Raw genomic sequence first — 16,895 nt, forward strand, 5'->3', positions numbered from 1 at the left:
CTTAATTGTGTGTTAAAATTTCAATGATTTAATTTTGCTGTTTGAACTGGGAAGAGTAAGCAGTGTTGAAGGTGAAAAGAGTAGCTATTTAATGACAATACAGGGAGTATGAAAATTCACCTGCAATTATTTGCTCCCTACACCAATGCAAAGAGCAAACAAATGAATTTTTATAATTTAGTACCAGAAAAATAGTTGTGGATAAGTCTATTAGTTTTCTATTGCTGTGTAACAAATGACCACAAACTTAGTGGTTATAATCAACACAAATTTATCATTTCAGTTTCCTTGGGTTTGGAGTCTGAGCACAGGCTCTCTCAGTCCACTGCTCAGAGTCTCACCAGGTTGAAATCAAGTTGTCAGCCAGGGCTGTGATCTCATCTAAAGCTTTAGGTTCTCTTCCAAGCTCACTGGCTGTTGACAGAATTCAGTTCCTTGAAGCTATAGGACTGGGGCCCTCAGCTCCTAGAATTGTGACTGTTCCCTGTCTTGCGGCCCCCTCCACAACTTGGCAGTTTACTTCTTCAACACCAAGGGGAAATGGACTCAGTTATTTTGAATCTCTTCTGTCGCTTACCTCTAGAGTTTTTTTTAGTGGACTCTCTGATTAGGTGAGGGCCACCAGGATAACCTCTCTTTTGATTAACTTAAGGTCAATTGTTTAAGGACATTCATTATTTCTGCAAAGTCCTTTCACTTTCTCCATGTAACCTTGTCATGGGAGTAATATTCCATCATATTCACAATGGGCCTACCCACACTTAAGGGAAGTAGATTATGCAGGGCATGTACACCAGGGGGCCAGAATCTAGAAGGCCAGTAGAGCACTGTGCCTACCACAAGAGCCTTCTGCAGGATGACTGCAATCTGTATCATTTTCAGTTTATGACATGTAGAAGGGATACTGCCAGGTGAAATTCGATACTATTTCAAGTTAATTATACAACAAACGGTATGTCTCTAAAAAATTAATACAAACAAGAACATTCTTAGTAAACTTTATAATTACAGAAATATAAATTAAATTAACCACTTTTTATTTAATCTAAAAATGTTCAAAATGCACTGAAACATTATGCGCTTTATATTTTTGGTATAAAAATATAAATACTATTTTTATGAGAAGGTACTTCTGTGTTGTATCACATGCCTATTTTGAATTAGCCACATTATTAGTGAATTGAATTTTTGAGTTAGGTTCAGCAGTAAGACTGTTCCTATGTTTTGCCTTCATTGTGGCATATTAGGAAAACTGTTTCATACTGGTAAACTTTCAGAATAGGGAGGAAGACAGAAAACTGACATTTACAATGCCCTTGAATTAGCCTGTGCCCAAAGTCATTTATCATTTCATCTTAGGCAGCTTACCTCCCATTTGTTGGAAATCAGTGGATGCAATTTTGCATCCTTTATTTGAAATATTCTGACTTCCGTACTTTTGATTTGAACACAGTTTTAGAACCATAACTTTACATTTAAAATATCTTACTGCCTTGGATCTCAATGTAGAATATATTTTTATAAAATGAGAAGTAAACACATAATAAACAATAAAAATCGCACAAATATTGAAATTATACAAAACAAAACTAACAATAATAATTAAGCCAATGATATATATAATCTTGAGAATTAGACATGCTCCCTGGTATCCATACACAAATAGAGCATTAGGGCTTCCTGTTCATGTGTTATATTATACAGAACATATAACTTCTTAGCTGCTCACTCCTTAAAGACTTAAAAACAAAGTATTAAAAAAAAGTTCAGTCTTTCCTTAAGAATATATGATAGTAATTTTAGAAAAAAGCTATTCCTAGCATCTATTCTATTTATTTCCTTTTACATTAATTTCTGTAGTTTTAGGGACCCCTAATATCCCTATCAAGTCTAATGCAGACTTGTGCTGTACCAGATCAAGTCCTCTTTTGGGGGGTCTTCCACAGGCCCATGACCCCTTTGTGATAGTATTTATTGAAATGCATATGAATTTATTGTAGGCTTTGATACTGTCTCAGCCCAGGCAATAGAATCAGACAGAACTTAAAGGTGATCATTGTGGCTCAGACACTGACCAGCCAGTGATCTTGGCCTGTGATTTAATCTCTCTGAAGGCAATTTCTTCAGCTCTAAAGTCAGATACTGCAGAAATGATCCATGAAAAATGATTAGCATAATGTCTGCGACAAATTATGATCTGAGGAAGTAGTAGTTAATACTGTCATTATTAGAAAATGGGCATCTTATACTTTCTGATAATCAAAAGTGAATTTTTGGCTCCAATTTTGGCTCTTGCTTTATGAAGCACTGGAAGAGAATGTAACAATGGTTTAAGCAAAATAGTACAAGAACTCATGCTCTTGCAGAATGAGTTACTGGTTAAACAAATGAAAGGACTGTGTTTGTTTGACTATCTGCATGTCAGTCCCATACTGACCATATTCTACCTTGTTTCTGCGATTTGGGAAAATGGGCATCATTTCAAAGCTTTATGTTAAGAGCTAGAAGAAAAATTACATTATGTCAACATGACCCACTCCCATTTTGGGACCATTTTGTTTTGGTAGTATCTGTGGTTTCCTTTTAAACTTGAGGAAAAACAAACAAAACCCCCCCCCAAAACAAAAACCATGGTACATGTAATTGAGGATTTGAGACAATTTAGAAATCATCACTTCCAATTAAAAAAAAAAAAATCCCTCTATCCAGGACAGAGATTATTTAAATTTTGCCAGATTTTAACTCCAGGGAATGTTGTTGACATTCTCAGCCTGCCATGGTTCATCAGAACATGGTGTGTCTTTAGCAAAGACAGATGTCTGCCCAAACTTCTGCACTAAGTGCTTTGCATGTCTCCTGCCAAGCACTTGATGTTCACACAGACATCAATGATCACTGTCATTTCTGTGCCAAAATTTCCTTTATGCAATAACACTCACAACTAGAGCTTCTTAAATCAGTATACTATGTTCTGGTCACCATCTTGGCTAACTATTCTATATTTACTCAGTGAAACAATTTTTTAAAAAATACTGCTCCTTCATGCCATGAGACTGCTCATGTCCAACCAAAAGAAACAAATATATTATTGAGATAATGCTAGGAGAGTGGGCTGATTGAATCATTGACTCAGTCACTATGTTTTCGTTAGAGCCTACTCTGTTTACAGATGGTTTGAAGGAAACTGGAAAACAAATGGTTCTTGTCTTTGAGAAACTAAAAATTCTGTTCAGAAATTTATAATCTAGGGTCTATAGAGAACACTATTTTAAAAATCAATGCCCGGGACTTCCCTGGTGGCACAGTGGTTAAGAATCTGCCTGCCAATGCAGGGGACACGGGTTCAAGCCCTAGTCCGGGAAGATTCCCACATGCCACAGAGCAACTAAACCCGTGCGCCATAACTACTGAGCCTGCATTCTAGAGCCTGCGAGCCACAGCTACTGAACCCACGTGCCTCAACTACTGAAGCCTGCGTGCCTAGAGCCCGTGCTCTGCAACAAGAGAAGCCACCGCAATGAGAAGCCCGCGCACCACAACGAAGAGTAGCCCCCGCTCACCACAACTAGAGAAAGCCCGCGAGCAGCAACAAAGACCCAACACAGCCAAAAAAATGATAATTTAAAAATATAAAATCAATGCCCACCATCCAAATTATCCTATTTTTGTTTAAATTGCATTCTTGTTCCTTCACTCCTCAGGCTTTATTCTTAACTCTTTCCAGTTATATGACCTTAGTCAGTTTGTTAACCCATTTAAATTTCAGTTTCCTTGTTTGTAAAACAAATATTAATGTAGATAACTCAAGAATTTTTCTAGGGAAAAATATGATGACCGCAAAACGTCACTTCCTAGTACAGACAAAGAGCTAAATAAGCACTAGGAATCAGAATCATAATTATGGTTTTCTGAATAATAATCACAACAATAAAAATTACAATGATAGTTTTTTGTTAGTTGTTCATGATTGAATTTCACTGTAATGCTGACATTTTAAAACAAACATTACATATAATCATAGCCACAGAATAACAGAATCTTGGTGTTTGAACATGGGAGATCAAATACTACAATACTAGTAGTTTCACAGATGAAGATACTGAAGTCTGGAAAGGCCATGCAACTTGCTTGTTAGGGGTGGGGAGCCTAGCTCTTCTTCTACATCATTCTGCATTACAGTTACTGAACACTTACTAGGTCTAAGTAATGCACTAAAGGTACCAACATTATTTCACTTAATTTTCACAGCAATCTTACGATGCCTGCATGTAACGGCTACTATCTCTATTTCTATCCATGTGGAAACTGCGGTTTCTCTGCTCTGATTGGCAGATCCTGGATGTGAACATACATAACCTAAATCTAGTACTCAAATATATGACCACTTTGTCATGTGGATGAGTTTGTACATATGTCTGTCTCTCGGTATGTGTGCTTAACTACACAAATGGAACGTATGAATTAAAAACATGTATGTGGTGATTTTTATAGATTTTAATTGTTTTTTTACCCCTCTTTCTAAGGCTTTAAAGAGTATATATTTTAAATTTTTAAAATCTTTTACAATGTCCATTTGCAATAATGGTTCAGAATATGAGAAATTAGATAACTTAGGGGAAAGAATTCAGAAATATTCACTGTTCAGATGACCTTCAATCTGGGATAGTATGCAGTAGGAAGAAGTTCATGTTCTTTAAGAATAAGAGGAAGAAAAAATACAACAAAAAGAAAAAATACAAAAATACAACAAAAACCAAGAAATGATACAGACATGCAATGGGAAAAGAGTGGTTTCTTCTACACAACAGGTTAAATATATTGTAAAAATAGTATTTTAACAAAAGTTGAATATGGTGTAGTAACATTTTGACAAGGATGTAATAGATGAGTTCAGTGTTAAACACTCTACATTTATAGTCTACATTAGTCAATCACTAATGGCAAAGATTGGAAGAGAATCCTCTATGGAGCTTATGAGTTTCTGAACATCTTGCAAATAGAAGCACTGAGTGCCATTTTTCCAGAATATCTTTTCAAGGCGATATTTTGTAGCAAAAAGCATTGGAAGATAGAGATAGATTGTACCTCTACCTCCCTCTGGTGTAAAAGATTCAGGTTCCTTAAACTCAGATTTCCTCTCCTGTAACACAATCCACCATATGTGCAGGTGTCTCCTACCCTTTTTCCATCCCTCTGGGAAATTTGGACTTGAAGAACGAACACCAGCTATGCTCATGCTCAATGCTGCTTGCTGTGTTGAGAGAAATAGATGCTTCTGCCCCTGCATCCAAGCATCTCATGTCTTCTACCAACATTCAAGAAGTTGAGACTTTTTAGCTTGCAAGTAGAGTAAGATGTCAGACTTTTTCACGATTCTTGACACTGAGGTTCTCAAATTATGTTAACTGACTGATGTGTGGGCACCTTTGGGCCTGTCTAACTATACTAGGCACTTATTTTCTCCACAAAACAAGTTTTATAGTGGGAGACAGGTTTCTCAGTTATCCTTAATATTCTTTACAGTTTCTCCTTTACAGGGAAATTTATTTGAATATATTTTTAAAGGCCTCTGCTTTCATTCTCCTTCCATCATGTAACTTCACTTTTGTTCCCTCTTCTGAGTTTTGCCTTTATAATACAATAATATTCAGATACTTACTATGCTACATAGGAGAAACTATCAGTTTGGGTATGGATTTCTTCACACTGTCTTTATATATAAGCATTCTTAAAAGTCTCACATCTGCATTATAATAATTTTCACTTTTTGTGACACTTAACATTTTTTAGTTCCTAGACATAGACAAAAAACCTAAAATGATTTCTTCATACTCATTCAGAAAATTTGAAAGAGAATTAATCTTTGTCAAAATCCCAGCTATATACCAGTCTGGGTCAGTAGCTGCTAGATGTGGAAGGTACATCTGGAGGGCGTTTAAGTCAGGAAAGGAAGAAACTGCTGAAATTTTGCCTAGTCTCATCACTGCATTTGAGTATCTGTTTGTTTTTCATGATCATGAACATAATGAATTATTTTCTCTCGAAGTTGAAGAAAGTTTATATGGTACTGATGTTAAAATTTTCTTAGCCAATAAAATTTCATCAGGTGAAACTGTAAGGTATTAAATATGAGTGGCTAAAATTGCATGTTTTTCTATGTGATTGGCTAAAATGTCATCAGTAAACATTTATTTGACATCATTTTTAACATGCTCTATGCTAGGCATTAGATAATAAGTTAAAAAGAAAAATAATTAAGCCAGCATGTTTCTCAGTCAACTACAAGAGAAAAACAAGGGTTAGCCAAACCAATCATAGAATGTTTAACATGAAAAACGTTAAGCCTGGAGTGACTTTTAGGACATTCCATTCCAGGAGTATCTCTGCTCACAAAATGAAATGAAATATATATGTCTCTATCTTTGAGTATCCAAGATACATCTGTATCTTCTGAGTATTCACATTACTTAATACTTCTGCACTCTAAAAAATGTGCTTTTAGTATATGTAGTACTGACTGAAATAAGTCATCTCAACAATATTTCATAATTTAGGAAACCACATTTAGACTCCATGTACCTTATTGTTCATGATCATTTTACAAAGGTTGCCGTTGTCCAATCTATTAAGTGATGTTTCTAGGCAACCTGGTAAAATAAGTGACAAAGGGGATGGCAGCTGTCTGTTTTAGAAACTATATTCAAAATTTATTTTAAGAGCCATTTAGCAGCATATATGTATAAAATAATTAATACACTTAATTTTACCTATATCCAGGTTGTAAATACAATTTTAGAAAACCCTACACATCTAAATATAGTAGTTAATGATAGTAAATCTCAATAGTCTCAAAATATATCATTATATCTATTAGACCTTCACATAATACATATTTGATTATTCTAATGTATTGTTAATACTGATTGACCAACACCTTGATTATTACGAATTAGAGACACTTTTGGCTGTATCCAGTCACTACAGTTTTCACCTATTGTTTAATCCTGAAGTGGACACGAGATGGACACAAATATATACAAGAACTAAATGTGGAAACAGGGCTTTTTCTAATATTTTTATAGAACAGAGTAGCCATTTAGAAACAATGAAGGTGGATACAAATACATCTGCTACCTTATGAATACATGTCAATGATTTAAATGTAATTAACCCAAAAATATACAAGAAAGAACTAGGTAAGTACTTTCTAAGCCCAGCATATAGAAAACTGTTCTAACAATGATACCACACGAAGAACCAAAGTTGATCATTTTACCAAGCAATGAATAAATTTGACTAAAATACAGACACATATACCAAACATACAAATGTCAAAGATCATACGTAAGCAAAGTCAAAAACCAAAAACAAACCGGTAAAAATTTGCAATTCATGTTATATAAAAAGGCCTAATTTCTCTAATATATATTTAGGCAAGTTTGGATTTCTCAATCAAAGATCATACAATAAGCTAAATCAAAAAACAAAATCAAACTGGTAAACATGTACATTTCATGTTATCTATGAAGGGCTATTTTTCCTAATATATTTAGGTAAATTTGAATTTCTCAATATAAATTTATAAACTAATAAGAAAGGGACATACCACGCAATAAAACTGAGCAAAAGATGTAAACAGAGAATTCACTGCCAAAGAAACAGCAATAGCTCTAAAGCACATTATAGATGCTCTACTTTACCCAAGAGGAAAGCACATGCAAATTTCACTTAGGACTCATTTTCTCATCCACCAAACTTGTAAATATTTTGCTATTTCTTTTCATTCCCTGAAAGTCTGAATTTCCTAGGACATATACATGTCGGGGTCATCAGTGGGGGAGTTGTGGTGTGGAGGTATGGAAATACATGATGCTAATTCCAATCTCCTTTTTAGGATTAGTCATTAGAGAGCAAAGTTTCTATTGTGGTCATTTTTGAACCACTGTAACGTTAGTACACCGTTTGCAACATATGAGGCACTTAAAAAACATATGTTGAATAACCACAGTGGTGGCAATTTTTATGAGAGCATACAATAAAGGGCCATGATGCCCACAGAGGTGCCTTGTCGAGGGGTCCAAGATGTCATTAAATCTGCTCTGTTTTCTCGCTAGGAATTATGGAGAGTGGGTTGTATGTAGAGGTAAGACTTAGCAGGAGCAAACAGATTACAGACGCACAAGTTCAAATGTCAGTATCATTTGAGAGATTCCAATCAACTGGAAGGGACCTTGAGTTCAATGATTCAAATCGCAGGAGTGAGTAGCATGTTGGATGATATCTGAAATGCAATTGACAAGAAACAATTGCAGGAGAAATATAAAACAAAATAATGAAAGAAAATTAGAATCTTCTCCTGAAAATGTGATGACATACCTTCAACCATTAAAAAAAAAGTCATAATGGAAGCTGCTATTCTTACCTGAGAGATCATGTGTTCCCTAATGACTTAAAAGTGTGAAGATTTGAGTTCCTGCCAATATATGAAAAATTTCCTTAAAGGAGAGTTCACTTCTTATAAATAAAGTCTATTTCCCTTTTCTGAGTTAAAAACAAGTGTTTTTCTCATATGCTTTTAAAACGTTGCAAAGTAGATTTTCTTTTCTCTTTTTCTTTCTTTTTTTTTTTGGTATTTGCTGGTTACCTTGCATACTCTAGGGTTCTGTATCCTTCAAAGACTGTAAACTACTTTCCCTGCTCTGTTAAATAAAGTCTTTAGGATTTGGTTAATTGTTGCCTTTTAGGTCATAATTCTTCTTCAGGTCACTGAAGTTCTTCTGTAAAGAATATTTATGACTGAGTAGATTTCAAACTTAGGACTTAGAAATCCAAATTTACCAGACACAAATAATCTTTCAGAAGCTTACAGAACCATGAATCCTTTAAAATATTTTCGCAAAAATTTGGGGTAAGCTCCCTATGCCACATTGCCTTTTTTTTTTTTAATATTTATTTATTGATTTTCTTTTTATTTTTTTGGCTCTGTTGGGTCTTAGCTGCGGCACATGGGATCTTTGTTGAGGCCTGCGGGATTTTTCGTTGCAGCATGGGCTCTTCGTTGTGGGGCACGGGCTTCTCGCTGGTTGTGGCGTGTGGGTTTTCTCTCTCTAGTTGTGGCACGCAGGCAGCAGGACGCGTGGGCTCTGTAGTCTGCAGCACACAGGCTCTCTGGTTGAGGCACGCAAGCTCAGCAATTGTGGCACGCAGGCTTAGTTGCCCCGCAGCATGTGGGAGGATCTCAGTTCCCTGACCAGGGATTGAACCCGTGTCCCCTGCATTGGAAGGCAGATTCTTCACCACTGGACCACCAGGGAAGTCCTGCCGTGTTGCTTTTGAATAGTCTGGTTTTCTGTGGCTCAAGAGGGAAAAATAGTTTTAAATATAGGTGTAGAAAGGTAGAGAGAAGTAGAGGTCGCCTCCTTCCCAATATGTGTGTACAGAATGGATTGAAAGACAAGTCCAGGAATCACTGATGCCTGCCAATCTGTAGCTAATTTTTGAGCAAAGGTGTTCTAAACCCCACGCGCCATCCATCACACCTTCCTCTCCTGCCATTTTTCTGTAAACTGCTCTTGTGGTACTCCCTTTAAAGAAGGCACAGCCCTCTTCTTCCCTAGTCCAGGGAAAGTGGGCTAGAGAGTGCTTCCTTTGCTGAAGGTGACTTGAATTCCTTCTAACCAAAATGCTCATTTAGGATAAAATCAAAGCACTCAAAGTCTTATCTGTAGAAGTTACTCATCTGAGGTTGCTGTCCTGAGGACCGCAAAATTTTCAGTTGCTTTAATTAAGCCCATTTTGTTCAACAGTTAGGAGAAATGGGGTTTCTTTTCTGAGGCTGATGAGGTGGATTCCTCTTCCTTGTCATGTTTCTGTGTTGATAACGAGCTTCATAGCTGGAAATCATTTCCATGTTTTTCTGGTTCGGGATCTTAGCAAATTGTCCCTCTGGATTGATAGGAGGTTGTTATATGTTGTTGAAGGATAGTTTGTGTGAGTTAGAAGTTCACCAAACTTAAACTATTCACAATTCATCCTTGCCATGTGGCGCTGTGTTATAAAATATATTGATCCATATCACTGGATGTACGTCATTTCAGAAACTGATCTCCCCCTTCTGTTTGTGTTTAAAATATTGGGAGGAACATTCCCCATCCCCTTCTGTGTTACCATCCATACTTTTAGATTTTATGCTCACCTGTACCTTAATATATACATTTTACATGCATGCTTCCTTTACATGTACATACACATATATGTGAGTATATACGTATATATAATCAGAAAAATATCCAGAAAATATGTAAAAAATAAATACAATGCATGCATTTACTGATTTAAAACGTATATTAAATGTAAAACACATCTATATCCAAACTTCCGAAGAAGTCAAGATACTAAAAAACTGAAAAACCGTAGTACTTCTCTTCTTTTTTTAACCCCCAAAGAATTAAGGAACAACTGCTGTGTTCAGAGTACTGTCCCTTCTTTATAAAAGCTTTATAAAAGGCCCAGACACAAAGATGAAAACTGTTTGATTCTATGTAAATGATTGTCCTGTGGGGAGCAAGTGTTCTCCAAACCCAAAGCCCTAGACATCTGTCTGCATTAGAAAACTCCTACAGGTTGGCTCTAGAGAAGCAAAGCTTCTGAAGGCTGCAAGAGTCTCCTTGAAGTAGAGGAAATGCTTCTCTTCTGAATCATCTTCTTAGAATTTTTTGTTCTCATTTTTTTTTCTTCAACTTCCCTAATTTTGGTGCTTTTAGCCACTTTAAGAACATGTTTGCTCGTGTGCAAACTGCCTGCCCAAGCCCTAATAAGAACGGAAGGATTAACACATTAGGGACATTAAAATCTTTCTCTTTAGTAGGGCTTAGAAACTGTATCTATTTAAATTGTTGTCATTTCAAATGCTCTGAGAAACATACATCTTGATATAACTACCAGAACTCTATTCTAGAATGGTTAGATTAAAAATAAAGCAACTCTGTGGAAAAAAAAGAAAACAAAAAAAAAAAAATTGCAAGAAGAGATTAATGAATTATGACTCAGAAAAGAAAAAAAAAAAAGAAGAGCAGAACTGAAAAATTATGAGCTGGTTCTTTTAGGAAAACTAAAAAAATGGTGAAATCACTGGAAAATATATTTAAGAAACCAAAAATTACAACGTAAAATTAGAAATATCAAAGGTAATACAGCGAGAGATGTAAAGCTTTTTCTAAAAGAGATTATTATATATTTAGATTTAACTTCCGAGACTGATGAGCCTTGTTAGTTTGTTTTATATTTATCCTAGATCAAACACAGCAAGTCTGAAATGAAAGAGAGGAAGGAGAATCAGAGTTGTTACAGGAGAGTCACCAGAGAGGTAGGTACAGACCAACACACAGGCAATGTCCCTGCCAAGGGAAGACGATGCCCACCTAGTGCTCTGCTTGATAAGATGCGACAGCTAGGAAAGGAAGCTACTCTCTTGGGTATACATTTTGGTAGGTGGGGGCTAGACAATTAGCAGGAAATTCCAATGCAGTGGGATAAGCATTACATTGGTGGTGGGTGGAGAGGAGGAGAGGGAGCTGGGAACTGGGAGCAATTAAAATGGATCTGCTCACAGTTGCCTGTGATGGCACAGGAGCCAGGGAAGGATGAGAGATGAGACTTGAAGAAGTAAGCAGAGCCTAAAGATTGGGACTGACACGTATACACTGATGTGTATAAAATTGATGACTAATAAGAACCTGCTGTATAAAAGAATAAATAAAATAAAATATAAAAATTAAAAAAAAAAAAAAGGAATGTAGGAATAGTCCTACTGAGGACTGTTGAGAGGATTAAGTGAGATGATAAATTTAAATGGCCTAATCTAGTGCCCACCATATAGTAACACTCAATAAAGATTAGCTAGTATTACCTAATGCTTATACATCATGAGCCAGCAGTGCTTTAAAGTAATTAGGGATGTATAATTGACACCAATCTTTTCCTGTCAAAACAAAAAAGAAAACTCCCTTCCTTGTTCACAATTTTTGTTTTCCTCCATGGGCACTTACCCTATACTGTTTTGGATTTTCCTGTTTATTTCACTTCAGCTTAATAAACATTTATTTGAACAGCATTGGGAATACTCAGTTATAGAGTTTATGACACTGAGTAGAGCAGATAGAAAACTGTGCACACTCACGTGACCTCGCTTAAATCAATTTTTAATAATTGTGTTTAAAAAGTCAAAGCAAGACGTAGACGTAGAGAATGGACTTGAGGACACGGAGGGGGAATGGTAAGCTGAGACGAAGTGAGAGAGTGGCATTGACATATATACACTACCAAACGTAAAATAGATAGCTAGTGGGAAGCAGCCACATAGCACAGGGAGATCAGCTCGGTGCTTTGTGACCACCTAGAGGGGTGGGATAGGGAGGGTGAGAGGGAGATGCAAGAGGGAGGGTATATGGGGATATATGTGTACATATAGCTGGTTCATTTTGTTATACAGCAGCAACTAACACACCATTGTAAAGCAATTATACTCCAATAAAGATGTTAAAAAAAAAAAGAAGTCAAAGCAAAACAAAATATTCATTCACCCTTGAAAAGTGCAAGAACCAAGTACACCTTGAACTGTGCATACATATTTAATAACTGATTTGAAATCAGAATGTCCTTATGCCTCCCCAGCCTATAGGTCCAATAAGGTCACACTAATATAAATTCCCAAATGTTGCTGGCTTGTTTTTTGCATAATTTGAGGAAATCAATGTCTACTTCAAAACTCTCCCGGTTGTTTCTGGGAGTCTCTAGAATTTGTCTAAGGGGAATCAGAAAGAAATCTGCTCTGGTTCTGTGTTCTTTTGCAGAAGTGCATGCCAGTGACTGGTGATGGTCACTGCTATTCCTTCAGTGGCAATACCTCTCTTCCCATGGCAGATACCCTGAACCCTGAGCTGCCGAAGCTGTGCAGATCCCTGGGGCAGAGAGTGGGACCATTTTCAAATTGTACATGTTGGACATGGTGTGCTAAAGCTGGTCCAGCCAAAGGACAAAACGAGAACAAGGCCTGCAAGGAAAAAGTTTATTATACTCACAGGTCCCAGAGAAGGGAGTAAATGTATGTGACTCAGGGCCACAGGGGATGACACCAGCATAGGTCAAGAGGCAGAAGGGAAGGAGCAGGGGGAGCTTAGGCCATGGCCTTTACTGGGGGTTCTGTAGGAAGGTTAAGGCAAGGCAGGGTCAACAGTTTAGGACTGGCTAATATGAATAATTCCAGTTGGCTTGGGCTAGACGGCCTCTAGTTGCCTGGTAACTGGCCCTGGGATGATGAAGGCAGAGGAATATCACCTCCTGCGGTGCATAGGCCAGGGAGAGAAGATATGGCTCTAGACTGGTTAATTTGCATATCAAAGGCATGTTCCCCACTGGGCCCTTTGCTATATCTAAGAATTGCTTAGCCGAGAGGGACAGTCTCTTCCCAGCAAGAAAGGTTGGTTTTTTTTGTTTGTTTTATTTTTTGTTTGTGCTTTATGATGTTAAAACATCATAATATACAGAAAATAAAAAACTACATACCATATAGGCAGAGAAGGACCACTTCTCAACTCTGGATTATATATGTCAGCATATGGGCTCTGAATCAGCACTGTTTGTGTCAAAACTTCAGAATGTCTGTTCTGAAAACACTTGTTTTAGCTTCTGCCCTTAACCCTTCCCCCTGTGTCAGTCCAAGCTTAGATATGTTCAACTCTCAGAATACAAAGGGTTTAATTTATGTCTCTTTTTTCTCAAACTTTCTAAGGAAGGCTAGCTTTAATGATTCCAAGATAGTTGTCTGGCAATTCTTTCACTAGAAAAGAGGAAAAAAATACAACTTTACTCTCTGGCAGGGCAGCCTTTGTTAGAGTACTTGTTATACTAGCACGCCCTGAATACCAGCTGAGCCTCAGTCTCAACTCTGACTAAATATTTATCACTGTTATCAGCATAGCTTTAGAGTCCGACCACAGAGCCAGAAGAAGTCACAAGATACGTGTGAAATCCAATGGGAGGTGATCTTAATAAGTGTAAAAGTTGTGGACTTGCAACACAGGAAAAAACGTGTGGAAAGTAATATAGCGTTCTTGCTAGCTACATGAGGCAAAAGAATTTAAAATTATATGAAAGAATATATAAGGGTGTGAACTGTACAAGGGAAAGGAGTCTTTAGATGGTGAGAAAGCATTAACATATTCTCAAAGCCAACTAAGTTAAAAAAAAAAGAGGTCTAAATAATTAGCAAAAAATGACACCTATAATCTGGGAATGAGCTTGAAGATTCAAATGAAAATACGGTAATATGTAAATTAACTCTGAGGGACAGGAGCTGAAAGATCAGCCCTTTGGTATCACACAGAATCCTCCTTATAGTAAAAATAAATAGCAGTCAGCCTGGGGTCAGGTGGAGGTGGGGAGGCAACAACTACTAATTCCCTGCTAAGCACCTCTTGCTGTATATAACCCATGACAGCTGTGACTGAGAGTCCAGTTCATGTGGGATGGTGATACTGTCCTTTAGTGAGTCTTTTAAACATAAAAGGTTTAGAATTGAGCACAGAAATAACTAATGGAGTACATTTGTGATGATGAAGACAATTTGGCACGTTTAAGTATCCCAAAGCTTACTCTTTTGATCCAAATTTAAAATATGTAAACGAGTAATTATTATAGATTTGTCATTTTATTTGAAAAATGAAAGATGATTTTGTTAATAGTACACAAATATTTAAGAATCATAAAAGAGGTAATATTTATAAGTATAATTTATTTGATACCTAAACATTTCTGGAAGACTTGAGAAGATTGTTTTTTATTTAGAATAAAGAAAAATTTGAATAGATTTTATTCAGAAATACAGATAAAATATTAATGAAACAAAATTAACCAAGCTATATTTAAGGCTACCTTAAAGATGATAAAGTTTATTAGAATTATATATTAAAACACACTAGATTTAAAATTAAAGTTGACTAGATTCATAAACTAGATTTACAAATTTCCAATGATAATAATTCTAATATGGATTTTAAAAACTAAATTCAAGTGGTCTTTTTACTGTACCTGAACACTGAAACAACTTACTGTGAAAAATATATACCTAGTAAAATATTCTAATAAAAAAGAGGTAAGTAAGATTAATCTCATATAGTTTGGCAAGTTGATGAAAAGACACCTGTTTTTAGAAGTCTACTTTGTGAGAATTTTCTCTCTAGATCATCAAAAACTTAGTGATATACATTATTTAAGAGACTTGTTTTTAGAGTTAACAGGTAACAACTTTTTAATGTATGTAAAATACTTTCAAATAACAGCTTGGGAGATTTTCTTTTTTAAAGTATGCTTGTTTAAGTGAACTCTAAGTACTTCCTGAAGATTTATTTTCTGAGGTTGGAGGAAATGTTGATTATATTTTTCCTCATAGCATCTCACAGTATTTTATCCCTTTTAAAATTTTTTAATCTACTTTCAGACTTGACTAACATTAGAGAACGAAGGATTATTAAATGGTAGTGCTTTTGTAATAACACTATTGACTTGGGAATAATTTCTGTCATGACACTGATTTGTGCTCTCAGACTCAATTATATCTCTGACCCCCTGGGCTACATCCCCTTTCAGCAAAGGATCTGTGTTGACCTTTATTATGCCCATTATGGATACAAAACGCAAAATGCTCAAAGCACAAAATCAGAATTGTTTGGTAAGAATATAGGAAGAATAGCCAACATTCCAAGGTAAATTTATGCATGCTCTAAAATTAAATATACATTTAAAGCATAAAATAGCAGTTATTGGATCACTACAGTTATGAGGAGGTGTTTAAAAATTACCATAATGTAAAATAAGTCACTTCAGTATTTACTGAACTTTTATTTTCATATTAAACAAACAGATGAAGTTACCTTAAACTCTTAATAGCTGCCTAAGATAAAGACACAAACTCTGATACCACCAGCCAGCAATGGGCTCACGGAACAGAGTTTATCATGTCAGTTGAGACCATTCTAAGCTAGCTAGCCCCCAGTCAAGGAGCTAGGTGACCATCTACAGATCAGCCAAACCTGGCCTGTATCAGAATTGCCTAATCAACCCATAGACTTTGGAGAAGTAATAAAAGTAATAATGATTTAAAGCCACTAAATTTGGAGAAATTTGTCATACTGATAACTAATTAATATATAAACCACATCTAAGTATTTAAAGTCATTAAGTTAAGCTCGCTGTTAAAGAAAATGTTTTATCTTCTTACCATTATAATAATTTGGAGGGCCAGGCTTAAGTTTAGAATTCTCAAACCTTTTGTTGTTCAAGGGTATAACTTAGAGGCAAGGGGAGAGCCTGCCTCCTGGCTCTATCCCCAGCCAGGGCTCTGTCCCCACCTTCTCTTACTACTCTCAGCTCCCTTTTTCTTCATCAACAACCTAATGCACACATAAGTGGATACTTCATTCCTATCTATACCAGGGCATCTATTCTACAAAAGTGTGCACATGCAGATGTGGCAGATGTGGTCAATCGTTGGAAGGGGAGACCCAGGAAAGAGGTCTTACAGGCTTTACAAGGAGATTTGGGGCTACTGGGCAGAGATTTACAGGGGACAAAGTACCCTAAGCATGATCTAGACAGTGGAGGAGGGCACAAGCTCCAGACGAGCATATCACTTTGCCCTTGCAGATCCTTTACCTCATGAGAAGAAAATTCAGAATTATGGAGTCCAGGACAAGCCCTTCTCTGGACCAGATCTAAGGAGGCTACTGACTGTAAGAGCAAGAGAACCTGACTGAAAACAACAACTGTGGTCCAGTAAAAAAATAGAACTTTTCTCTCCCACTTCTGCCCCTTAATTATAACACAAAGTTTTGAAAATT

Source organism: Eschrichtius robustus, chromosome 2 (assembly GCF_028021215.1).
Source record: "Eschrichtius robustus isolate mEscRob2 chromosome 2, mEscRob2.pri, whole genome shotgun sequence".
NCBI classification, from domain to species: domain Eukaryota; kingdom Metazoa; phylum Chordata; class Mammalia; order Artiodactyla; family Eschrichtiidae; genus Eschrichtius; species Eschrichtius robustus.